Source organism: Ovis aries, chromosome 14 (genome assembly GCF_016772045.2).
Source record: "Ovis aries strain OAR_USU_Benz2616 breed Rambouillet chromosome 14, ARS-UI_Ramb_v3.0, whole genome shotgun sequence".
Lineage (NCBI taxonomy): Eukaryota > Metazoa > Chordata > Mammalia > Artiodactyla > Bovidae > Ovis > Ovis aries.
In genome coordinates this window covers 35,295,530-35,320,879 of record NC_056067.1, presented here as the reverse complement: position 1 = coordinate 35,320,879, position 25,350 = coordinate 35,295,530, and the positions used below count along the sequence as shown (strand labels likewise).

The 25,350-nt window shown below is 52.9% G+C and overlaps 1 protein-coding gene and 1 long non-coding RNA gene across 13 annotated transcripts in view; one reads left to right on the top strand and one right to left on the bottom strand.

Annotated features, from left to right (window-relative positions):
• LOC106991596 (uncharacterized) overlaps nt 1–24,308 on the bottom strand; it is a 65,863-nt gene extending 41,555 nt beyond the window's left edge. For 4 of the 5 annotated variants that reach the window (XR_009596305.1, XR_009596308.1, XR_009596306.1 and 1 more), the window contains exons 1-6: nt 24,052–24,308; nt 20,978–21,136; nt 12,066–17,699; nt 4,098–4,313; nt 2,599–2,711; nt 1,218–1,460 (exon numbers count right to left, since the gene is read on the bottom strand). This is a non-coding gene — a long non-coding RNA (uncharacterized LOC106991596). Of the gene's footprint in view, nt 1–1,217; nt 1,461–2,598; nt 2,712–4,097; nt 4,314–12,065; nt 17,700–20,977 lie in introns of all 5 variants that reach the window. The other variant, XR_009596307.1, reaches the window with a different exon arrangement.
• The window catches only part of SMPD3 (sphingomyelin phosphodiesterase 3), a 99,133-nt gene that overhangs the window by 60,313 nt on the left and 13,470 nt on the right, over nt 1–25,350 (top strand). For 5 of the 8 annotated variants that reach the window (XM_042231835.1, XM_042231836.1, XM_042231834.1 and 2 more), the window contains one exon: nt 12,132–12,203. The gene's annotated coding sequence lies outside the window, so the exon portion shown is untranslated. Of the gene's footprint in view, nt 1–9,646; nt 9,738–11,212; nt 11,563–11,815; nt 12,034–12,131; nt 12,204–25,350 lie in introns of those variants that run through there. The other 3 variants (XM_027978113.2, XM_012190016.5, XM_027978115.3) reach the window with 3 other exon arrangements.

The window sequence follows — 25,350 nt, the reverse complement described above, 5'->3', positions numbered from 1 at the left end:
ACAGAGTTGGACACGACTGAGTGACTAAACTGTCCTGGGTGATCATGGGGAACAAGACAGACACAGTCCCTGCCTTGATGGGCTTCACCTCCTGTTGGAGGAGGAAAGACAATACAGAACTGCATACTGTGTGAAATGGTGATATTCGGGAAAGGAAAGTGGAGCCAGGTAAGGGCATGGAGAGTGGTGGAAAGAATGTTATTTTATATAGGTGGTAGAGGCCATGTCAAGGAGATGATGTTTGAACAGGGACCTGAATATAGTGGACAGGTGTGCTGTGTGGATAGCCCCTGGGACAGAGGCGGTGGTTACAAATCTCATCTCCAGCTTCAAAGAGGCAAGACTAGCTCCTCATCATTCCAGGAACAAAGCCTCCTCACCAGCAAGTCAGCAGAGCTGGTCTCAGTCCCAGGGAGCCTGGTCTCAGTCCCAGGGAGCCATTCTTGCCCTTCTCAGCATCTTCCTGGAAGCCTCCTAATTCAGCACACACTGGCTTCCAGGGGAATGATGTGCCAACTTGGGGGTGAGTCCTGGACTGAGATACCAGCATCCGAAAGGAAAGGCTCTTCCCAGCCATTGCCTTTAACACTCAGTTACAGCACCCACTGGGCTGGGTAACCAGTCAGACCTTGGGAAGGCCACCCACACCATCCACCACCAGCATGACCACGTCTGCCGAGCTCACGTGAGCCCTGCTCTGTGGGGCTCCCACGACCAGAGCCAGAACACTACGGCCCAACTGAGAAGTGATTCCAGCCTAAGCTTGTCCTCTTACTCCTCGTGCTCAGTTGTATCTGACTCCTCGCGACCCTACGGACTGTAGCCCACCGGGCTCCTCTACCCGTGGGATTCTCCAGGAAAGAATACTGGAGTGGGTTGCCATTTCCTTCTCCAGGAGATCTTCCCTACCCAGGGATCGAACCTTGCATCTCCAGCATCTCCTGCACTGGCAGGTAGATTATTTACCACTGGCACCACCCGGGAAATCCTCAGCTTGTCCTCAGATGGTGACAAATGTACCCTCCAGGATCAATCCCAGGCCCACAGCCCTTAGCACCTGGATGCAGTCCTCGTCTAAGGCCTGGTATATCTCACACCACCCCCATTTGATGGGGGAGAGACACTAAGGGTGCTGTATCACTCAGGGCTCAATAGTGGTAGGCAGCACCATACAAGCATGATGGCATGAGATATTTATTATAGGAGTTAGACCTTACCAACTGTGAGAGCAGCTGGGGAAGCAAAGTCCTAAAGAGGGACTTGACAGATCAGAGGAAAGTCACTAGCTGGCCCCGGTGTGGGTGGGGAGTGTTCTTCCTTGCAGAGGGGTCTAGAAGGCAGGCTTCTGCAGCAAAGGGAGGCTGGGCTAGGAGTCTGTGGAACGTTGTTGGCTCTTAGTGGCCACCACCTCTGTGAGCTTGCAGAGAGGGTCTTGGATCACTCCCTGGTGGTCAGCTGGGCTGGCAGTTGGGAACAAAGTGGGGACCAAAATTTCAGTCTAATCTGGAAGTAACAGATCCAATCAATCCTCACTAATCTGATTATGATCTGGCCTATGTGAATCCCAAACCACCAGTTAGCAGAGATTTTCTTTCCCACTTAGAGCTGGTCAGACATTTTCTATGTCCACGAACTCCATGGCTGAGAATTTTATAATCCTCAGGCACAGAAAGGGAAGGGCCAGTCCCATTTACTGGCTGATCTCCCAGCTTCGGTTTTGAACAGGGCAGTGTTCCAGGGGTCTAGGCACCTCTGTCAGGACTGGAAAAATGAGACCATAGCAGGATGAGGCTGCAGGTGTGCACGTGGCCAGTCTGAAAGTCACCCCCATCTACGTTTGGGACACATGACTGTGTATATCTATAACGTATGGCACTGAGAAAGTTTCTCTTCCACTTAATCTTTTTTAAAGCTCTCAGAAAGTACTGGTTGGTTCTTCTTATGAGTCTAATCCAACCATCACTGTTGTCTAACTCACTGGACCAGCTTCTGTATCTTGATAAATGTTGATAGAGTCTCTCCATTGAATTAGCAGCTGATTATATCTGATTTACCCTTTAACAGGGTTAGGTCCATTTCCTGGCATGTAGCAGGAAGGCCTGATGGTCACCAAGCTGATCACAATTGCTTCTTAAATTGCAGTCCAGATGGATCACACTAACAGGTCCCCCAACTAAAAAGGACATCCAAGAGGACCTGGGCAAGACTTGACAAGAAGCACCATGGCTGCTAGTACCTCCATAGAGCCCTTGGCCCTCACCCAGGACCACATCTCCCCTGATGCTAACATCTGAGGGTGCCCCCTTCCAGAGACCACTTGCCAAAGGCAGGAGGTGAGACCAGGATGCTCTGTGACAGGATAGATTGAGAAGCTCTCTGGTTTCATAATCAGATGGACCTGGGTTCAAATCCCAACTCCTCCCTTGTGATCTCAGGCAGCATGCTTTACCTCTCTGGGCCTCAGTTTCCTCATCTGTAAAATGGTTAACAATAGTAGTTGACCTGCTACGATGTCAGATGGGGAGATGTGGTGATGTCAGGAACTCAGCCTCAGACCCACAAAGCCGACGGCTTTGCAATATCACAGGCTTCACCGACCTGCTGCGTTTGTAACAAGGCGCTCCTCTCTGGACGTGGTCATTTCAGAAGCGATGTTGATACCCGGCTGCTGGTCAAGTCCTCTGATCAGTAAGGACGGGGAACTGGGCAGCCTGGGCAAGAAGCAGCCAAGTGGGCTCTGAGTCATCCAGGAGCCACGGGGACCACCATCCTCCCCCTACAGTGCAGTCAGCTATGTCTGGGGGAGTCTGGGCCTGGAGGGTCCTGGTATGTCAGTGTCCCCAAGATGGAATGGATATCATTTAGCTCTTCTGACTCTGTGGGACTAGAAGGGGTCCCCTCCACTCCCCCTCCCCTCCATCCCATGTAGCAGCCATGGTGGGGAGAATTGGGGAGGGGGGGACTCCACTGTCATCCTGTTTACATACAAACCTGTGGGACCAGGGACCAATACCCATTCAGGGGGTGACATATGTATAGTGCAGCATCAGGCCACCGGGCAGCAGAAGCTGGCCCCTTCCACCTCACCCTCCCCACCTCCACCTTGAACCCAGAGTAGGAGCCCAGCTAGACAGAGAGGCCAGAAGTCCCCACCTGGGGAACACGAGCCTTACCCTGAAGCCCAGCCAGGCCTGATTTTGAATCCTGAAGTGACACCCCCCGACCCTGCAAACCCCCATCCAGGTAAATGAAAGCGTTAGTCACTCAGTCATGTCCAACTCTTTCTGATCCCATGGACTATATATATAGCCCGCCAGGCTCCTCTGTCCATAGAATTCTCCAGGCAAGAATACTAGAGTGGGTAGCCATTCTCTTCTCCAGGGGATTTTCCTGACCCAGGGATCAAACCCAGGTCTCCCACGCTGGAGGCAGATTCTTTCATCTGAGCCACCAGGGAAGCCAGAGGGACAGGTTTCTTCCTTCAGTGGTCAAATGAGAGGCCAAGAGCCCAGGCAACTGGGGAGAAGCTTCGAGGCCTAAGGAGGCCTGGAGGATCTGTTCTGTCTGTTCTGAGCCAGAAGCTACAGGCTCGGTGTTTAAAAACATTTGAATCAACAGAGGAACTGTTTATCAATATTTAAAAAAAGAAATGTAATTAGAGGTTGGCGCACCCTGAGGGCTCCAGGCCATATATGTCAGGGTTCCTTGATCTGGAGCCTGGGGGCGGGGGGGGGGGGGGAGGACAGGGTGAAAAGAGACCACAGACATGGGCTGCTATACCGCAAACTCCACTGGGCAGGGCTCCCAGTCGAGGCTGATGAAAGCCGCCGTGGTTGATGAAATGGCATTTCACATGCGTCCACATTTTTCTCTTCTAGGTGGTTTTTCTTTCTAAACTTGGGAATATGGACATTCTATTTTAAAGACATTAATTACTGTCCAATTTTAATGTAACTAGTACGAGCAAAAAACCCCAACTTTGAACCAAGGAAAGGAAACAAAAGTAAATTTATGGGGTGATTCCATGTTCACATCCCTCAAGACTGCCTGTGGACATTTGTCTAACGCATTTATTTCTGGTCAAGAAAAGTGAATACCTGGCATTTTGGTAGTGGTTTCTGGAGAACCAGCTGAGGGCTGGCTGAATCTGCCTCAGAGACGCCAGCTCGGGCCACCTCAGGCCAAGATGCCTCCTCCAGGCTCAAAGAGGTAGTGTGAGGAAGGTAAAAATAGAGAGGGACTCGGCAGCAGCTTTGACACACGGTTTTCTCATCCCAGGGACTGCCACGTAGGGCCCTCCTGTTTCAGTTATTCTAAGGGAAACAAAAAAAATTAAGACTATCTGAGAACTAAATAAAAACAGTGCTATATCTTAGCTTCCCTTTTTTTTTTTTCCTTCTGCATTCTTCTGCCTTTTCCCAAGTGCTCTTTTTGGCTCCTCTTTCCTCACTAAGCCAAAAATGGGATAAGTCTCCAGGTCTGTCCTTGACCTCTTTCTTTCCTCCCACTGCCTTCCTCAAGAATGGTGTCTACAGCTGTGGCTTCAGCTTGGGGTCCACATGGCCACAGCCCTGCACGTTCCAGGCACTACCTGCCTCTTCAACAATCCCCTCCCACCATAAGACCCCAACATCCTGCAACCAGATTTGGCATCTCCCTCTGGAGGGTCACACTTGGGGTTCATTGCTGCCCCCGTGTGTCAGTCCCCTTGGCCTTATCAGTATGCAGGTGGCTAGGTCCCAGCCCCTTCCAAGCTCACCTGGGAGGCAGGGCTGGGAGCTTCAACAGGAGGCCCTAATACTGAACACTGGGGGAAATCAGGAGGGCTTCCCTGAGGAGGAGACTTTTCAGCTGAGGAGCTACCAGCCAAACAAGGTGGGGGGACTTCCAGCGCGAGGGGACAGAGTGAGGAAAGACCTGCCCTGAGAGAGACAGGGACCACAAAGGAAAGTCCTCCTCCACAAGCAGAGGAGGAGACTAGCAGAGAATGAATTGGGAAAGGACAGTGGGCCCAGGGCAGGGATTTTATTCTGGGGGCAATGAAAGTGTGTTAAGCTTGGAAGGTGCTCAGGTTTGCATGCAGAAAGATCACTTTGGTTTCTGGGTGAGAACAGATGGTGGGGGGCCAGGCTGAAGGAGCAGGTAAGATAAACTGAGCTTGGCCAGCACGTCCCCTCAACCCCTCCCTGGCCCCATGACTAGAGCTCTATCTGGCTCCTGCTGGCTCTATCCTTTCGAGCCTCACCAGCTGTCTGTCCAAGGCAACAGCCCCATCCACACTCTGGTGCTAAGTTCCCCAGGGACAGAGGATGAGGGCATCAGAGAGGGGAAGGTGGAGGCTACAAGGCTTCCCAGACTCCTGGAGTGTTCGTCCCTGGACTGCACATGCCTCTGTGGCATTAGGGAGTCCTGGGTGGGGGGTCAAAACCTGAGCCAGGAGGGGGCCATCGATAAGTCCTCCCCACAGAGTCTGGGCTCTGCCACTCTCTAGCTGTGTGACTTGGACATGTCACTTACCCTCCTCAAGCCTCTGTTTCCCTCTCCAAGTATGGGAACAATAATACCCAACCTTCCCAGGCTGTTCAGAGAATTAAACAAGTGGTTCTGCATGCAATATCCTCAACACACTTTCCGGCTCACGGTGGGTGCCCCCTAAACGTGGGTGATGGTGATGGTGCGATCTCAGCCAGCTGCAGGCACTAGGCACTGCCACCACACACGGGAGTTCACATGGGTCCTTTCACCTTTAAGGCAGCCTAATCAATGCACTAGTTCAAACAGTGGGGAGTTTTCTCACAGCTCCTGCTGTGCCACCTGGAATATACAGAGGGAACTGAACCTTCTGGAACTTCCGGAACTGAACCTGGCTAGAAACCGTTTTATTATTTCAACCAAGGTTCCCTGAGTGCCTCTCAGAGACTGGCTCAGTGCTTGGTGCTTTGGGGGCTCTGGGCTGCCAGCACAAAGCCCAGTGGGGGTGCAACTGAAGGGAGGGGCTTGAGAGCTGCAGTGCTGAACCTTAGAGGCTGGGTGCCAGGTAGACCAGGCAGGGAGGGTGTTCCAGATACAGGGGACAACATGTGCAAAGGCACAGAGGCATGAAAGAGCATGGCATGTTCCAGGAAAGAGGAAAGCCACAGGTTGAGGCCATCCAAATGAATCATGGCAGAAGTGAGGCTGTGGAGGGCAGGGGAGGCAGATTTTCTGCCTAAATCAGGCAAGGGAGGCAGATTTTCTGGGTGTGGAGGGAGATTTGAGGTGCTGGCCAAGTGCAGGAGGAACTCAGATTGCTTGTGGTGGGGATCACGGGCTTGGACTTGGAGCATGAAGGCACCACACGTAGGCTTGGGGACTGTGCCACCATGCTGGCAAGATATGAGGAGGCCTAAGTGGAGATGACAGCCAGAGAAAGGGGAAGCAGGGACTGAAAATGGACCACAGAGCTGGGAGGGACTGCCTCCAGACGGGACAAGGTGAGGGAGAGGAAGAGGCCGAGGAACAAGTCTCTGCCCACAAGACTGCAGGGGCTAGGCCTGTGGGGCTGGGAGCAGGGAGGGCGGGGCGGGGGGTGTGGCGGTGGTCCCTGGAGGCAGGACTCTGGCCCCTGCCTTCTCTCCACTGCTTTCAATCTCCTCTCTTTCTCTCTTCTTTAAGCACCACCAATAGGAAAGCAAATACTTTTTAAATTTTTTAATATATTTCCTTGATTTTCAGTTCAGTTCAGTTCAGTCTCCCAGTCATGTCCGACTCTTTGAGACCCCATGAAATGCAACATGCCAGGCCTCCCTGTCCATCACCAACTCCCAGAGTTTACCCAAACTCATGTCCATTGAGTCAGAGATGCCATCCAACCATCTCATCCTCTGTCAACCCCTTCTCCTGCCCTCAATCTTTCCCAGCATCAGGGTCTTTTCATGTTTTTACTACGTTTTCTATTTCTTCCTCAAACAGAATAGCAAAATTACTCACACATGAGCATTCATGTGCATGAATCTCTTGATGTTTATATTCCCTTGATGTATTAAAATAAAAGTGAGGGGGGCATCATTTCAGGCACCAGGATGAGGTTTGCCAACATCCTTTGGTGCCCAGCTGGCCCTGGGTGCCCTCCCCTCACCACAAGAGAGCCCAGGCTGGGGGCCACAGCCAAGCTCATTACTCAAGGGCTCGAATGAGACCCTGACATTACAGCTCTTTACCTGTGGGATCTGCCAATCTTCCCTTGAAACCAGAGGGCAAGTTTTCAAATCCCAGGAGAATGACATTTTGATAAAGTTAAAAAAAAAAAAAAACTGATTTCACTTTGCAAGACAAACAGCTAATAAAACAAGATCTTTTTTGGTAACCACCCATACAGCAATCAATCTGTCACTCGGAAGGCTGTTTCCTGAGAGGTGTGAAATAAGGCCACCCTGGCGCGCTATGGGAACAGAAAGCCCCCACCCAGAAGACACCTGCCACCCCAAAACAGGGAAACAATCCAATTTAGAGCACAGGAAATACACAGCTAATTAGCTGCTCAATCAATACTGACTTTTGAAAGACGAGCAGGAGGTATCTTCCAGTGTTTACATGCAGCCACTCACACGTCATGAATATATCTCACCTCTGTTTCTTTTCAACTCCATTCCTATTGGGAACAAAGCAAAAAAGCATTTCCCACCCTGGGGGCTTGCAGACTGAGCTGCACCAGGGAGCTGTTCTGTGCTGCAGCCGTTCAAGTAAGAACTTGAAGGGTCAACACCAACAAATATCAAAAGGACAGGTTTTAGTCATAAAATGAATCCCCTCTGTGTCCATCTGAGGTCAGAATCAAGACCCTCTCATTCACTCCATCCTCCCATCTCTGCTTCATGTTTCTTCCACCTTTATTTTCCCTTAGCCCTAATTTTCTCACTCCTTAAAAAAATAAAATAAAAAAACCTTAGTACATTGCAGATAGAACATCTTTTCAAAAACAAGATGAGATAAGCCTTAATCAGAATCTCCCTCAAAGCAGCTCTAACCGCACAGTTCTGAGTTAAACTTGGAAGGCAAGCAGTTACCACAAGCTAGGTGCTGAGCAGCAGTGTCTCCACACAGTGGGCCCTCAAGAAACATCAATTAACTTGTTTTTTAGATGATGGAATCTGCAAAGCCTCTGGAGCAAGTAAGGCAAACTTAGTAGTAACTACTTTGAAAGAAATACATGACCAAAATACTATTAACGGGAATGGATCAGAACGACAACAACAAATGGCTGTAATTCCATGACTATAAAAGAACAGAAAACATCTGGATGTAGCAGTTTGCATAACTGAAACAACAGAACAAAGGCAACAGTGATGTTGAAGATAAAAGAAAACATCCAGCCAGAAATGGAGACACAGAAAACAAAGAGAGGCGTAAATAACTGATTTGAAAAATGGGAAATGGGGTCGAATCCCCCAAAATAGGAGACAGAGTGATGAATGGGGTGGGGTATATGATGAGGGAAACATCTGGAAAGAAATAATACAAGAAAAGTTTCCAAACATGAAAAAACAGTTCAGCCTAGAACTAAAGTACACACACTGTGCCTTTCAAGTTTGACTCTCAAGGAAAGAAGTAAACATTTGCCAGTTATATTTTTGAATGATAAATTATCTGGCAAGCTGAAATGGAGAGAGGGTCTTTTGAAATTAAAATGACAAAAGGACTAACATCTTGAGAGCTGAAGCTGAACCTAATGGGAAAATGTGCAATTCTACCCATATATTAGTTATGCTCTCAAACAAGATTTGCTCTGTTCAAGTGAAAAGAAGAAACAAACTCCTCTCACTAGCCACACCTAGTAGCTACTCTAGGATACGTCTGCATCCCCTCTAAGGTCCCAACCAAATGCACAGACCAGCCATCTCAGCTTGCCTGTCCAGCCATGCCTCTTCCCTTATCTCTGTTTTGGGTTTCTAGGGGTAACTCCTTTACCAGAGTTCAGTCAAGACATTTCCCCGAGGCCAGCAGTTGCTCCCTAACTTCACCTCAAGGGGTTTCTGCCAACCCAACTTAGTCTCAGGTCTGCACGAAGTCTGACTCTGACACTCAGCTAAAGGGTTGTGTGACTGTGTAAGTTACCAAACCTCTCTGGGCTTGAACCTTGTTGACAGTAACCTGACTCCATCATCATCATGTGGATAAATAAATCAGCCTCTTAGGTGCTAGAACCTTTGCAAACATTATTTCTGAACCTATGAAGTCAGTGTTATTATTCTCATTTTAAGAAAGTAGAAACCGAGACTTGGTGAGATGCCCTGCTTGATGCCCACTACTTACTGGTCTTGGGAGCAGGTCCATCCAACTCCACAGTTGGTTCTGCTGCCCAGGCAGCCTGTGTCTCAGGACAGGAAGAAGTATCCAGGAACCCGGACCAAGCTCCGTGTGTCTGGGCATGTGGTCTCACCTAGAGCAGCACGTCCATCAGGGGTCATCCCAGGTGCTGGTCTGTGGTCTAGGGGCCTGTGGGCTTGAGGCTCACGGTGGACAAGCAGGCAGGCGCGTGCTTAGGACCACTGCTGGCTCGGCAGACACTGCCTGGCTGTGCTGGGTAAATGGCCCACTTTCCATGCCCGCCCCCCCCCAGACCCTCCCACTGCCTATTTAAGCAACAGGCCCTGACTCCACTGGCCCCAGACACCGCCAGCCTCCGGAGCTAGGAGAGCAGTGCTGCAGGCTTCGCTCACTCAGGATGAAAGGTCCTTCTGTTTCACCATTTCCTACCGGTGCGTTCTGAATAATGATGCTGAGCTGGGTTGTAGTGGGAGCTGATTCTGCTCGCCTAGGAGTGTACTGAGATGTATAACTGGCAGAGGGAGGTTCTGATTGAATTTTTCCCATTTCTAATCCCTGATTTGATGTGATCTTATTTTCAAAGAGGGAGAAAGGCTGCAGTTTGTTAAAGGACAGAGGGGAGCATATTTCAAAACAAGGTCTGCCTCAGAATACTAGTGCTCTGACATGTTTTTCTTTTGAGAAAAGAAAAGGTTCTGTAATCTCAAGGTTGCAGAGTTTCCACTTCCCCTCAGGAAACCCTCCCTAAATAGTTAGTTCCTGTCAATTAATTTTATTAAACACACACACACACACACACACACACACACAGGGGATTTTTCAGAAGAGTCTGGTAGGGGAGAGATGCTATACAGCCTATGGGGGATAGTATGGGGAACATCTAAGGACAAAGACCCTCCTTAACAAATCTCTCATTGAGAGATGAGGTGGGAGCTCCTCACTGCTCGTGGAGAAGGCACAGGTTGGGAGAGCAGCACAGGCTGGGATGGCTCCGGAGAGGGATGCCTCTTTTATGTCCACTTCCAGATGTGTGCCAGCCTATTGTCTAGGGGCAGGTCAGCCCGATGAGAGGGTGAAAGAGAGAGGTGAGGGTGGGTTGTCAGCTTACTGAGGGTGAGGAGGCTGGCGTCCAGGGCACAGGGGACAAGGCATCCCCTGGAGGCCAAGACAGTAGGCCATCCTCTAACCTCTCGGCAGGGTGGACTCCTGACACCATAGGTGGAGAGGGAAGACTGGGAAGGAAATAAGCTCATCAGGAAACTCAGGAAAATAAGCCAGGAAATAAGCCAGGGTGTCCACATGGAAACAAGGGCTCCCTCCTTCACAGTGAGGACCTAGGGTTCCTCCGCTTCTTTCTTCCCATTCTGATCTGGTAACATCAGTCCCTGTGCTCACTTGGTCCCAGCCATGACCATCCAAGACTCTGTAGTGACCCCCAGTGTTACAGGGGAGGGGGCATCTGAGGCTCAGAAGTTAAATGACTTGTCCAAAACCTTTCAGCCGGCTACAATTCTTGTCTCACTGGAGCTTTTCGAGTGGAAACCTAATCAGGAGGTCGCCAACTATTTCCCAAGTGAGAAGACACACCTTCCAGCTTCACTCAGGCTTGAGGGCAGAGGGCTTGGGACACAAATTTCAGGTTCCTCTGAAACAATTTGGGTGATTTGCAAAGTAAGTGTAACTAAAGGACAGAGGCTGGTCCACAGGGACCCTGGGGAGTGAGTGACTTGCGCCGACGGGCAGCAGGACTGCCTTGAGAAAGTGGAAGACCAACGAGCTCCGCGCGGGGTGCGGGCTGGGCGGAGCCAAAAAGCAAGGGATTCAGCTGGAAAGTCGGGGGCGGGACTTGGGGTTGGAAGGAGGGACTAAAGAGCTAGGACTTTGCCTGAGGCCAGGGGGCGCGGCCAGAGAGCTCTTGCCTAGGGCCAGGTTTCAGGAGGCGGGGCCAGAGAGTCAGTCCAGGCAGTGTCCCAGGCCCAGAGGCCGGGACCAGAACCAGGGGCGGGTCCGGCACCTGAGGCCGGGCGGGACTAGAACGGCGGGGCGGGGCCAGAGAGCGAGCCGGGGGCCCAAGAGACCCTCCTGGGGAGTGAGTGTCAGCCCGCCCTATCCTCCGACTGGGTCAGCAGGGAATGCGGGGAGCCCGTGGCTTCGTGTCCAAAGGTCTCCGCGCACACGAGTGCCCTCCCAAACGGGCCCCCCTCCGAAGACCCCACTGGGTTCACGAAGTGTCCGCGCCGAGCCTTCCCTCTGCCGGTCTGTCTCCTCCACTCCTTATCTGCTGCCAAACGGCTTCCTCCTCCCACCCACCCCTGTCTCAGTAGCCACGGTCCTTCTTTTTCCGGGTCTGGGTTCAGCTCTCCACCCCTCCTCCCCCCGCCCTCAGGTATCTCGTCAGGCTGAGATTATACAAAGCTCCTGGGAAGAGCTCTGATTGTTCTAGCTTCAGTTATCAGATCAAACCCTGGCCCCACTGCTGACGCTCTGAATTTGCCTCTCCCCGCCCCTCACCCTGCACAGCTCTGGCCTGGTCTGGGTCCAGCTGTTCACATGGAAGCCTCATGCCTCCCACCCACAGAGTCCTCCCCACCTGTCAACCCGCATATCCCCAGCCTGTCTATCCCACAAACCTCCGCCTGCACCCCTTCTGGCCGAATTTCGTGGGGACCGCGGGGCCCACACCCTCTCCTTGGCGACGTGGAGGGTGTGGCTGTGCCTCCTGCACAGGTGCGGCCCCTAGGTCTTTGTACCTGGCTCACCTGTACTGGGCTGCTCGGTGACTGTTGAGTTCCGGGCACTTCTGTGAACCATTCATTTCTTTTCAGGTCCTTGACTACGAAGTGAGTGCTCCCTCTTCTGCCAGAAAAGACTAGAAGCTCCCAGCGGCGCCTCCTCAGGTATGAGGGGCTTCTGGAAGAGAGAGGGGGATGGGAGAGGACACTTTGGGCCTCCCTTCATAGATTACTTATTCACATTTTATATAAAGAGGTGCTGTCTGAGATTGAGATAAGGTTCTGCTTCTTGGATAAAAAGTTTGAAAACACAGCTCTAGGGTAAGCAGTATGGGGCAGTTTGCTCCCATTCTGAACCCATCCTCGTGGTTCAGTGCCTGCAGAAGGCGCATGTCTGACACACGCAAATCTATGGAGACTGAAAATGCAAACTCCTTCAATAAGGAGGAAAAAGATTGAGGCAGTATTTTGCAAAAATGAAGGAATACAATTTAAATATTCTGGAAAATATAATCAGGTATCATTTCCCACTGAACTATAAAAAAAAATTTTTTTTAATGCTAAAACCTGAAGCTGGCAAAGATACTGTGAAACAGGCACTCTCAAATGACCTTCAAGAAAAGCAGTGTGGCAATGTGTATCAGAAGTTTTGAACTTTACCTTGTAATTGTAGTCTTGAATCCATCTCAGAGAAATAATTCAAACCATTGGAATAAAAGTGGAAACCAGAAACACAGAGACCCCTGGAAAGTTCGGAACCTCAGTCCAGTAGCCAGGACAGCAAGATCATTTTAAGAACCTGCTCCCTCTCAAATACGCATGTTAGATGCTTTTCTGGCTTCTGGGGAGGTCACCAAGCTGGGGGAAGGGAAATATGGGGGTTCAAGGTGATGATGACTAGATGGAAAAACAAAAAGGGAGCTGGATGAGGCTGGCAGTTCACATGGAAGATTATTGCGGTCTTCACTAAGGGATCAGTGGGGGTAGGTGACAAATGTAACCTTCAGGAACTGGAGAAGGGAGGGGTAAGAACAGGCAGGACAAGGGGGATAGTGTGGTGAACTTGTCCCACAGGTAGAGGGGCTTGGTGCTGGACAGCGCTCACTTGCATATTTTGCATGTGTTTGCATATCGTTTGTATTTAATCTTGGTGGAAATGCAGAGAGGAAAGGAAAATTGAGATCCGGTGACCAGGTTACACCGCTCAGGGACTGTTTACTTTTCTGAGTTTCAGTTTTCTCGTCTGTAAATGGAACCAATAGATTCTGGTTGGGGTGGTTGTACCGTGTAGATGCACCATTCAGTGTCAAGAGCTCATTCTGGGAGGTGCGTTCTGTGCAGCATCAGCTCAAGTTGTCCCATGAGGTGGATCTGTTCTGCCTCTCTGAGGCTCATTTCTAGTATCCCTCATGTCTCTGCCATGGACAGGTTCATAGCCCCCGACCCCACCCCCTGCACAGAAAGAGAGCATGGAAGGGAGGGAGGGAGAGGATGAGTTTGAGGTCCTGATGGGCCACCCTAGATGAACTGGATTGCTGAAGCCACCCAGGCCTGCAGGGGGCAGGGCTGTCACCTGTCAAGTCAGTCATCAGGGGTTCTAAGTTGGCCTACTCTGTGCCCAACATACAGGTGATGGGATATAATACTGAGTGCCTACAAGGGGGAAAAGGAGCTCAAATTCCCCAGGACTGGAGGTTGAAGTGGGTGGCTGAGCTCCCAAGCAGGTGGGGTCACCATGTGGGCAGGGTCCCTGGCCCTGCAAAAGCCTCATTGGGCCACACACAATAAGCCCTCCCTCCCTTTGTGTGAGGGATGAGATTTGCCAATGTTGCTCAAGCCTCCCCTCTCTCAGTTCTGTGTCTAGTGTGGCAGATCTGAGCATGTGGGAGGCTGGTCATCCTTCTGGTGTGCAGCCAGCACATGGGCAATAAATGCACAGAAACTGCCAGCTGTCAGGAGAGAAACAGCTCATTTCAGCCTGGTCAAAGGTCTCTAGTTACCCCTGGGGCCGCAGAAGAGGGACTGGCTGGTTATATGATCATCGTGACTTCCAAACCCTGAGCGCCTCTGCTGAGGCTTTTGCACAGATAATAGCTGCAAGGAACCTGCCTCAGCAGAGGCATGGAGCACAGGAAGGGCTTGGGGGTAATTGCGCAGGTTGGGTGGTGGGGGGCATGCCCTGGGACTTCAGAAGTAGGCAGGGTCACTGAGCAATCAGGCTGCTGGGCCTGCCTGCTCTTTCCTGCCAGGTGCATCTCCCTGGGGTCAGCAAGGACCACTAAGAGTTTAGTGGGCAAGCAATGTGGTCCAATGTGTAGTTTAGAAAGATGCCACCAGCTGCCACAAGGACCAAGAAGGGAGGCCAGCTCCAAGACCAGGTGATGGCTGTCACAGGGTCTAGGTGGGACAAGGTGAGGCCTGAATTGGGTGTGGCCAATGGGAATGGATGCCAGGGATTAGGGAGGCAGAACCATGGGCTGGTGAGAAGCAGGGGTGGGTATGGAAGAGGTCCAGGGACCTAGGACTACTCAGGAGACAGAGCTGGTATTGGGGAAGTGGAGGAAGACAAATGATAAACTTTTAAGGGAAGATGGAGAGCTGGTCAACCACTTAAATTCATGGGATCAGAGATCAGGAGAGACACCTGGGAACAGGTGACCCACAAAAGATCAACCAAGAGAAGAAGAGGCAGGGGAAGGTACAGCATTTCCAGGGGGTGGGCCAGGGAGGAGGGAACAACAAAGGGCTCAGAGAAAGAGCAGTCCCAAGGGCAGGGAGGGAATGAGAAGAATAGAGGTCCAGGACCAGGGGGAAGGGCTGAGGGACAGATGAGGAGAAGCAGCTGAGGCGTCCTGTTGGGCCTGTATCTTAGAGCAAATCTGATTGAAACTGCATAGACTGTTTTCTCAGTGGTGCTGACCTCTGTTCTGGAAATTTTCTTTCTAAATCTCTACCAGAAAGGCCAGTAAGACACCCTGTCCACCTTCTGTCTAGCAGTGCAGGGAGGGTGCAGGTACCCTCAAGTTGGGGGCTGCCCAGACTCCCAGCGTACCAGAGGGTCACAGCCAGAGGGTCACTCAGTCCTCCCAGAGCACGGCCAGCACGCACAGTGTGGTCTCACTATTCTGAGACCCAGGATGGGATGCTAACCAGACATTCTAAGCACTTAAGTGAAACAAACCCAATGAGGGTAAACTGCAAGTGAATGCATTGGAGCCCCCTCTCAGAGCCAGTTTCCATGGCTGCCCCTCCCCTGGTGTCTCCTCCTGGCTTGTAACCTGGGTCACTGTGGCCAACAAGGTGCAGGCTGGCAGGCTGGACTCCTGAGTGTCCCTGTCTTCCTCGTGCCTACTCACAGTTCTCTCCACCTCACCTCCCTCCCTTGCTCACTGCTTGCTCCACCCACCACCCACCACTTTCCTCTCCATCTAGAAGGACACCCCCACACTCAAATATACATACCTAGAAAGCAAGGCTCTGCCCCCAGGAATTCTGGGGCAGAGTGAAATACCCCAAGCAGTAAGGGTGCTGCCTCTGACTCACAGGGATGGAAGCCAAGCACCCCCAGCCTCCCACCTTGACAGTTGCTGCCCTGTCCCTGCTCCTGCCCCTCCAGCCCTGGCAGGCACCATCAGCCAGCAAAACCTGACAGCGCCTGATCCCTGGGCTCTGACCCCACCAAGCTGCTGGCTTCATCTCCAAGCTCCCTCTTCCGATCCCCTGCAGGCCCAGTGTGGGCCCTGGGACCAAGCTGGCACACCTGCTGTGCAGTACTCTGGCCCCTCTGAGACACCCATCGCCTTCACTCACAGCTTGTGGGGCAGACCTAGTCACTCGATCCCAGCCAACTGCAAGGGGACCAGGAGATGCAGTCTTGCCTGTCGCCCACAAAGTAGGCCCAGAGGAAGTAAGGCAAGAGTCCTGTCCTAGGCTTGCAGGCAGGATACAGGCTAAAGGGAAGCAAAGCCTACCCAGATCTTCACAGAGTGCTTATCTTTTTAAGTCAGTCACTGTCTGCACTAGCACGTCTACACCAGCCAGCTGGGTACATGGGGTCTCCAGCCAAGAGTTCTTTTCTCCCTTTTCCGAAGTGTATGACTCAGCAGCAGGTGTAGACAGGGCACCACTACCAGAGAGGCAGGGGTTCATTGGAACCCAGAGGCTCAGAAGACCCTTGGAAGCAGGTTTGGTGGCAGCAAATAGAGGGGAATGGGGGGCTATAGACCCCCAAGACAGCTTCCCTGTTGGTCTTCGCTGTGGACAAATACTAATTCACAGCCTTATTCAAATGAAGCTCTAAGTCCCACTCCCTGGGGTAGCAGACAGCAGCCCGGAATCCCCTCCCATTATATCTTCTGGAGCAGGCCCAGGACAGCCCCACAGGCAGGTCAGAGACCTCCCTAAGCAAGTAGTCCATGGTTCAGCCCGAGCTGGGTCATCCTCCTTCAGGAGGTCTTCTGGTTGGTTCTCTCAGAGCCAAAGCCTCCTGTGGTACCCTGAGCAGAGGGAGGACCTGACGGGGGCAGTCACCAAGGGTCCAAGGTCTCTGAAGAGGCCCAGGACCAGGGCCTCAGCTCTCAGCGGTGAGTGAGATCCAGTCTCAGCCCAGAAACTCAGCCCTCGGGCCCAGCTGCCCAGGGCTATACTGGAAGGCTAGTGAGACACTGATGCCTGATTTTATTTACTCATCCGCACTGATTTGCTTTTTAATCTTTGCATGAATTCTCCTCTCTACGATTCAGTTTGTTAAATGTTCTCTGCATAGAAAACTTGAGGTTAAGTATGAAGTGATTCCCTTCAGAAGAATTTTAGCAAGTCCCTGCCATGTCAGGGAGGTGTATTGTCTTCATCTGTGTTCTCTGCTGCCTTGAAATGTCTGCATGCTGCTCAGCGGGCCAGTCCATTCCAGGAGGAAGCGCTGTACTTGAAATGCAGCTGAACACTGAGTCTGCATAAATCCTGCCATTTTTGTGGACTTGTATTTAAAGCTCTACTCCCACAGAAAGTATGCTGTCACTTGTTCTTAAGTGAAGTGTGTTTCCAGCCTTGTTCAGCTCAGGAAGCATTAACATCAGCTCTCGTGTCAGGGAAGCAGGGACTTTGCTGGGACGGAAGCCTCAACAGCAGAGCCTGAGAGAAAGCGAGGTTCCTCCTAGTGCTGGTCCCTGAGGAGGGCCTCTCCTGAGGGTGGAGGTGGTGCTGGGGAGCAGGGAGCTGGTTGGGGGCTGGTACTCAGTCAGTCAGGCAGCAGATACCCCAGGGTTCACCTGAGGCAGGTGACGTGACCTGCTGGGGAGTTCCAGGATCCCCAGCTTCTGGCCACTTGCCAGGTGAGGCTCAGGCGCAGACCTCAGCACACAGCAGGCTCAGAGCTCTTGAAATAAGAGGCTCAGGCCCATCCAGATGCTTGGCTGTTCGCATGTGGTCTCTCCAGTAGTCACAACTGCCTGCTCCAGTCCTGTCCAGTCAAAGCCAAGTGGAGCAGACCCTGTGAACGGGGCAATCTCAGAGCTGATATTCATCGTGCAGGAAGCCCTCACCCACCAACACGGCTACCCCAGGCTCAGCCACCATGAGGGCACAGGACTGGTGGGCACATATGAGATCCAGCCCTCAGCAGACTGTAGGCAGACAGATCTGGCTGCAGACAGATGCTTGAGCCTAAGACAAGGGTAAATGGGAAAAGAGAAGATGCCACTCAGGATGGCTCAGGTGTGGATTTAGATATCAGCCATCATCCAGCCTTCTCCTTAATGGCCCCCTTTTCAGTTACCAATAGATGAATCTGGAATGGCAGGCCATAGAGGGCTGAGTGGCCAGATCTTCAAACTCAGCCCCTTCCCACGATGGAGCCCACACTCCCAGGGCAACTGACCTATGACCTTGCAGCACAAGGTCTTGAACCCAGATGTACCACAATTTTAAACAGTAGGTGATATGGGGCACCCCAGTGCATCTACCTCCAACCTCCTTAAGATTTGCTTTCCAGTCATGCAGAAATTGGCTTTATCTGGGCTTTCTGAGCTCTGACTGATTGAAGGAGTGCCACAGAGCTGCTTGCAGCCTGTTCCTATTCTCAGAAACCACATGACGCATTAATAGCTCCCCTGGAAAGTTTCTTTTTGAAAATTTTATCACCCCTCTACCTGCATCTGGCTTCTGCAGAGGCCTGTGACTTGGGCTTGCACAAGCAGCCCACAACAGATAGTCCTGCCCGGAGATGGAGGCCCTGGCATCCCCTGCACCATCCCTGCCCCTCACATGGGAGAGCAGGGCATACTTTCTGTCAAGCAACTGACCACACAAGGAGGAAACTTTGAAGGTTCCAGCTGTATCTTCAGGGCCATTGCAACAAGGAAATTAACAGTAGTAGTAGTAATAAAATGGGCTTCCCTGGTGGCTCAGTTGGTAAAGAATCTGCCTGCAATGCAGGAGACTCAGGTTTGATCCCTGGGTCAGGAAGATTCCCTGGAGAAGGAAATGGTAACCCACTCCAGTATTCTTGCCTGGGAAATCCCATGGACAGAGGAGCCTGGTGGGCTACAGTCCCTGGGGTTGCAAAGTCAGACATGACTGAGACCACCACCACCACAGTAATAAAATATTACAGTCTTCCCTCAGTATCCACAGGGGATTGGTTCCAGGACCTCCCACAGATGCCAAAGTCCACAGATGCTCTAGTCCCTTAGGTCAGCTCTCTGTGACTGCAGGTTCCACATCCATGGATATGGAGAACTGAGGAACCACAGAAATGGACGGCTGACTAGTACTGTACTAGAGATGTGTGAGGCACTGTGCTAAGTGCTGCCCATCTGTCATCTCCAACTACTCTGAGATGTTACTATGTGCGCTTAACGGATGAGGAAACTGCAGCTCAGAGTCAGGCAAGCACCCTATCCAGTATCGGCAGCAGGACTTGAACCTGGCACAGCTGACAACAAAGTCTGTGCATGGCTGTCTCTTGAGGGATACTCATGGGGCACAAACCACAGATGCCAGGTCTTGCCAGGCCTTCAGGGACTCAGGAGAGAGACTCCCCCTTTGCCCAGCAGGCAGGCCAGGGGGAACCACAGGAGGTTTGCACAGGAAGGGAAATGATGAGAATTAAGTTTTAAAAAGCTCAAGTAGAAGGTTGATATTAGACCAGATCCTTTTAGTGGCAGAAACCCAACTGAAACTGTCTAGAGAGAAGAAAAGGGTATTTTGCCAACCCATTAATTAGAAATTCTGGGGGCTGTGTTAGCCTCAGGCACAGGGAAACTGAAGCTCAAAGGTGTCACCAGGACTCAGCCTCATTCTGCAGCCCTAAGGTCTATTTTCCTCTAAATTGGATTCACTCTCCAGGAAGGCTCTGGAAGCTTCAGGCTCTTAGTGCTTCCATCTCAGAGAAAATGCAGGCCTCTTGCCTGAGGGGTCCAGAAAAAGCTAGGGTTATGTGACCATGTAGTTGGGGGTCAAGAGGTTGTAGTGCTGAGTGGCCTGGTAGGGCTGACTGCCCCCTACCCAGATGGCTGCGGGGCAGACAAAAGTGGGTCTGTCACAGCCAGAGAGCTGGAGCCGGCTAAGATCTGGGCCTGTGCTGGTGCTTGAGACTCCACGAGGAGCTCTCAGGCTGGTGGGGGCTGATGTGCAAACTGGCATGTGCCTGATGAGATGGGCAGATGGGGGTTTACAAGGGAGGGCGAGTGTAGGAGGGGCAGGGAGGCAGGGGAAGGCCACAGGAAGGGGAGGCAGGAACTCTGGCTCTGGAGAGGTGAACAGATGTCTACCTGGCACCGCTGTGTCAGCAGAAGGCGTTGCTAAGCACATGTGTGGACACTGGACCCCAGTCCCCAGTTCTGCTTCTGGGACTTGGTTTGCAGGGATTAGCCCAGATTTGTCTGACCTGCTTCACTCGGAAAGGCATCCTCTTCCGTCGTTCTTTGTGTCCTCCCAGCCACGAGCTGACTCCAAGTTTCAGCAGCTCAGAGCTCATGTTGCCATGCCAACCCCTCTCAGCAGGCATCCAGGCAGAAATGGGCCGCCCCGATCTCAGCGCTGCCAGCTAGGCGAGCACATTCTGATAATTATATTGGAGCAGTCTTCTCCACCTTCCTTGAGGAAACCTGGGGCTTGGCCCAGCTCCTGCTAGATATGAGCCTGTGGACATGATGAGGATACGAGGAGATCCCACTGCTCCAGTACTCTCAGCCTTGCTGCCAGGAAGAGCGCTCAGCAGGCATGAGGACCAGATGGAAGTGAGCAAGGGCCTAGGTCCAGACTAGCCCTACGTGGGCAACACCTGACCCTCACTGAATCCCCAGAAGTTCCCAGAGCAAGGCTTAGAGATCCCAGAAGATGGCATGGGCTTCCTCAGAGGAGGCAGGGCTTGCCTTCACCAGCAGGACTGATCTGGCTTACTCACTTTCGCACTGCAGGAGAAATGTAATTCCAAGTCAGCACTCCTGGACCCTGTGGGCCTCTGTGCAGCTCACGGTGGGGGCCAGCACACATGCTAGGTCCATTTTCCAGGAAGCTGGAAGTGGGCTAGCATCTCGGTGCCAGTGCCAGAGCTGTCCACTGTGGCTCGCCCACAAGGGCTGTTGAGGACCTGTCTCTCTACCCCCCTATTCCCTGCATCTTCACCCAAACAGGACCAGGCCCTATTCCTGAGGATGCCCTCCCCAGGGGGATGGCAGATCAGTCAGCCCCGGAGCCCTGAGCACAGTGACTTTGATGGAGCTCAGGCCTCTGAGCAGTCTGAGGCCCTGTTCCTCATGCCGTGGTGGCTGCCAAGTCACAGGTTAGCAACCAGGGGTCTCCATGGTGACACATCACTGCAGAGCATCAGTCACCTGCAGGAGCAGCTGCTGACAGTCAATGGCCCAGGCGTTGCCTGCCTGGGAGTGGCTGGGCCTGTGACCTCCCAGGTCCTGCCCACTCACCTCTTCCTCTCTCACCTGCAAACTGTGGAGTTCTCTGTTCCTTTGTCCATCCTGGTTCCACAGCCCAGTCTCCTTGTCACAATCAGATCCAGTCCATTCCTCGCCGTGGTGGGAGGAACAAGTTAGTGAAGGCCACCTCTGAGGATCTGAAGGCACTGCAGGTCAGTGCGGGGCCTACAAGTTCAGCAGGTGAGTTCAGGCTTCCCACAGAACAGCACATAGAACCAGCTTGTCTTGTCTGCAAACTCCACTGAGTTCATAGGTCATGGAGAGCAAACAGGGCACACAGGGAACAGCGTAAGGGGAAGGGTGGTCAGGGAGATCCTACAAAGAGCAGGGGAAGGTAGGAAGGAAGCAGGGTCAGCCCTGTAGCCACGTGACCCCTCTAATCCTCAGGATGGTCCTGGGAGGCAGGTATCGTTACTCCCATGATGAGACAGAGCCTGATTCCAGTGCCAGGATTTCAATCAGGTCAGCCTGACCCTTGAGCCCGCGCTGAAAATTGAGCAATGCAGCCAGGGGTGAGGAAGCGAGTCAGGGGGTCTCTGCTTCTAGAACAGAGTCTTTGAGTCCTGGGAGCCCTCACTTGGGCGCTGTGTAGACCCCTTCCTGAGCCCAGAGCTCAGAAGTGACTCTGAGGACCTGAGGGTGTCTGGGACACCAGGTGAGTTCTGGAAACACTAATTTTAGGGAAGAGGTCATCCCAAGCTACCTTGGAAGCCACACACCAGGATTCACAATAGGGATAAGCCTGGGAGTGACTGTTGGCTTTAAAACAGAAACCTCAAAAAAGCAACCCTGCCCGTGGGCTTGGATGGCCACAGCTCAGCACACAGGGCCTTTAAAGGACCCATCAACTCCATCAGAAATGGCCACAGTAGACTTTGCTTGGCAGAGGTGCCAACCCCAGGACAAAGAAGCAGAGACTTGGGCAGGGAGGAGGGACGGGTATTCTCCCTGAGAGAAAGAACTCTGGCTGGGTTGGGCCAGGGGCACAGGCTGGATACCCGTGCCCCACCATCCTGCCCTCCAGCCTGCCGAGGACTCTCCGGCTCCCTGAGAAGCTGCCAGCCTCCAGTGTTTAACTTCGCTCTTCTCTTTGGTGGGGAAAGTGTAGATCAGACTAATTAATGTGTTGTTGTTTGTTTACCCTCCTTTCATTTCACTGAGACAAAATAATTAACCACAAAGCTTTAGGAACTGGCTCCATTGGTGGCAATCCCTTCTGTGTCAACTGTGTCAGCAGCTCTCGTGCCTGGAGGCAGAGACTGCGAGAGGCCACAGGGCAGGGGGCAGCACCTGAGGTCCCCTCCGTTCCGGACACTGTGGGAGGGGGAGGTGGGAGCGTTCTTAGACGGGACCCAGGGGAGCCGTGAAGGGCGGGGTGCTTGGATCTACCCCATCTTGGAGAAGCACCGTAGTTCTCTGGGCTGCCAGCCCATCGATGCCTGAATGGGGACAAAACACATTCCTATGACCAATCCAGGGGAGGCAGAAAGGTCACACCTACCACTCAAGCAAGGCTGGGGAGGGAACTTGCCCAGAAGGGTTCCTGGGGCCACAGCAGGAGGAGGACCCAAGGAAGCTGCAGGGGGACACCCACCCCCCACCCAATAGCCCTGTCCCAGCCAGTGTTGGGGATGAGCCACACAGAACAGAAGGCTAAACAATTTCTCTCAGGAATTCTTTTCTGAAGTGAGGCTGCATTTACCTGGCCAGGGAGGGCAGGGGCATAGAGGACCCCTAGACAGAGACTGGGAGACTGGACTTTGTCCCCCAAGACAATGAGACCACCACTGGGAGAACATAATCAGATTGTTTCCAAAGCTCCACTGACTACTGTGCAGACTGTGGGTCTGGGGCTTGCGGTCTGAGACTGATGGTACCAGATGGGGCGGTGCTCAGGGGAAGATGGTGTTGGTTGGGTTGGGCTGATGACCTCAGGCTACAGAGGAGGAAAGAGGGGAGGGAGACGGGGGAGGAGGCCTGCTCTGTGACACTGGGGCAACGTCCTGGGGTCCCCAGGTGTCTGGCCTGGACCCTTACCCTCAGCGCCTTGGTACCAACCACAGGTGCTGCTGGCAGCTGGGGCATCTCTGGACAACCCACACCCTCGCCAGCCATAGGAACAGGACCTGCAGGCTCCTCCTCTGGGCTATGTCCTCTCCTGTAGCTCTCGCTCCAGCCAGCCTGAAGTTGGCAGACTCCACACAGTGACGTGTGCCAGTCTGTGTACACACTGTGCACCAGAGGTGGCAGGGGCAAACCCATCAGGCTACATGGGCATGTAAGCGGGCTGTCAACCAACTCCAGGTTAAACTCACATGAAACTGCTGGGATTTAAATAAAGAACAAGTGAGTGTGTCAGATGGCAGGTGTGGCCTCCCTGGGCCACCAGCCCCTCCAAGCCTGAGCCACAGAGGTAACACTGTTCTGCTAGGGGGTGGGAGGAGATCACGGCACAGAGGGTCAGCAGTCTTGCAGCAAACCCTCCAATTTCAACCACTGTCGTTACAAAGTTGGTCTTGGGGCTCTAAGCCCACCAGTCTGGTCCAAGTTCACAGGACCCCTGAAATAGCTGAGGTCATCAGGGTGAGGACATCCCCCAACCCGGGGTCTGGCCTATAGAGGCCAGGATTTGGGCTGGATGTGGGGGAGGTGGTGAAAGCCACTGGCTGAGTCCGAGGCTCCAGGCCCCACAGCAGCTGGCAGGGGGTGGGGATATGGCAGGGGCTGGAGGGTGGGGGGCACTTGGGACACTGAGGCCAGCTCTCTGGCCTCACCACAGGGAGCCCCGTTGCTCACACCTGAGTGAAGGGCTCCTAGTCAGATGGCTGTGGTCTGGATAGACAAACCCGCTTTGAAATGTAACCTTCCAGTGTTTGCTTCAAAGGGATTTTCTCTAAAGGAAGTAAAGATCTTTGTGAAACGCATTCTATAGAACCAGCTTAAGTTTATCTTTCGACATGAAACTCTGTTCTGGGGAGAGCGCCTCACCCTCATGTCAGACGGTGGCTGCAGGACAGCAAGTGGGTGACAGAAACTCCCCCTCCTTAGACCGCAAGGCAGGTTGACCTGCATTTACTCACCCGTTTCCTGAGCTCCTGCTGGCACAGCTTCAGGGGCCCCGGCGCCCTCAGTGCGGCTCTGTCTCTCAAGGAGCCCCCAGTTCTGCAAGGTGGCAATCTCATCTTATGCACAGTTATGATCTAGAACTGCAGAGAACAGGCCATGCACAGGGGGCACGGGAGCCCCCAGTGGAGGTAACAGAGCCACCCGGCCGGGGGGACAGAAGGACCTGAGGAGGTGATCTTGAAGCCGAGTCTTAGAAGACAGGAGATGAACTAGATGACGGGCAGCGGAAACAGCCAGGCATGGGCAGGAAATCACATCTGGAGGCTGGGAGGCGAATACGAAGAGGGCTGGGGCCGCAGATAAGGGTGGGCCTGGCTGGGGAGATGCAGTGCCCAACAAGGCCTGAGTGAGGCTTCTGTCGGGCTGAGGTGTCTGCAACCTGATCAGATCAGAGTCCCTCCAGCCATCCTGTGGACGATGGCCTGATGGGGAAGAGGCTGAAAATGTGGGTGGCATGTGATGCAGTCCTGGAGCAGCAGGGGGCTCCGCAGGGGCTTGGGTGGGCAGCGGGGACTGATGGGATGTGGGAACTGAGAGAGAGGGCAGAGTCCAGATGACATCCAACTCCCAGCTGAGGTGAGCCAATAAGGCAGGAGGAAGAGAGGGCATGGGGCCAGGATGGATGGCATCGGGGACACAGACCCCCCAAGGGGCCACGGCAGCAGCCCAGCTGGGCCAGTGAGATGATGAACAGGAAATGATTTCCCCAGCTGATCTGGCCATGGAAACTCTGGGTTATGTTTGTACCAGCTGCACAGCAGAATGATCACCCTGGGTCCCTGGAGGCTGGGTAAACACTCCAGAATCTTGTCTTTATTGATTCTACGTTTAGCACAATGAATGCACCTGTGGCCTCTCCCAGGCGGGGCCCTGGGCCAGTTCTAAAACCCATGGCAGCTCCCATATAGGCTGCGGTGGACTTTCTCTGGCAGTTCTGGGCCTCAGTTGGGCCCTGGGGCTTATCTCAGGGACTTAAGGGGGAAGTCACCGGACCATCAGGGTCCCCTGTAACTGGGTGACTCTGAGCATTCTGGAGCTTGGGAAGAGCCATGCTGTGTGCTTGGGTCCCCATCAGGCAGGGGTTTCGGCAGGAATGGGAAGGCAGAGGGTCTGATGCTGCAGGCTGGGGCACAGTGAGAGCCTGGTTATGGGGGGCCCTCCTCTCAGGGGTCCTGCCAGCCACACTGCCCTCTGCCCCAGAACCTGCTAGCCCCGTTTCTCTGCAGTTTGTTCCCTCACCATCCTGATCCAGT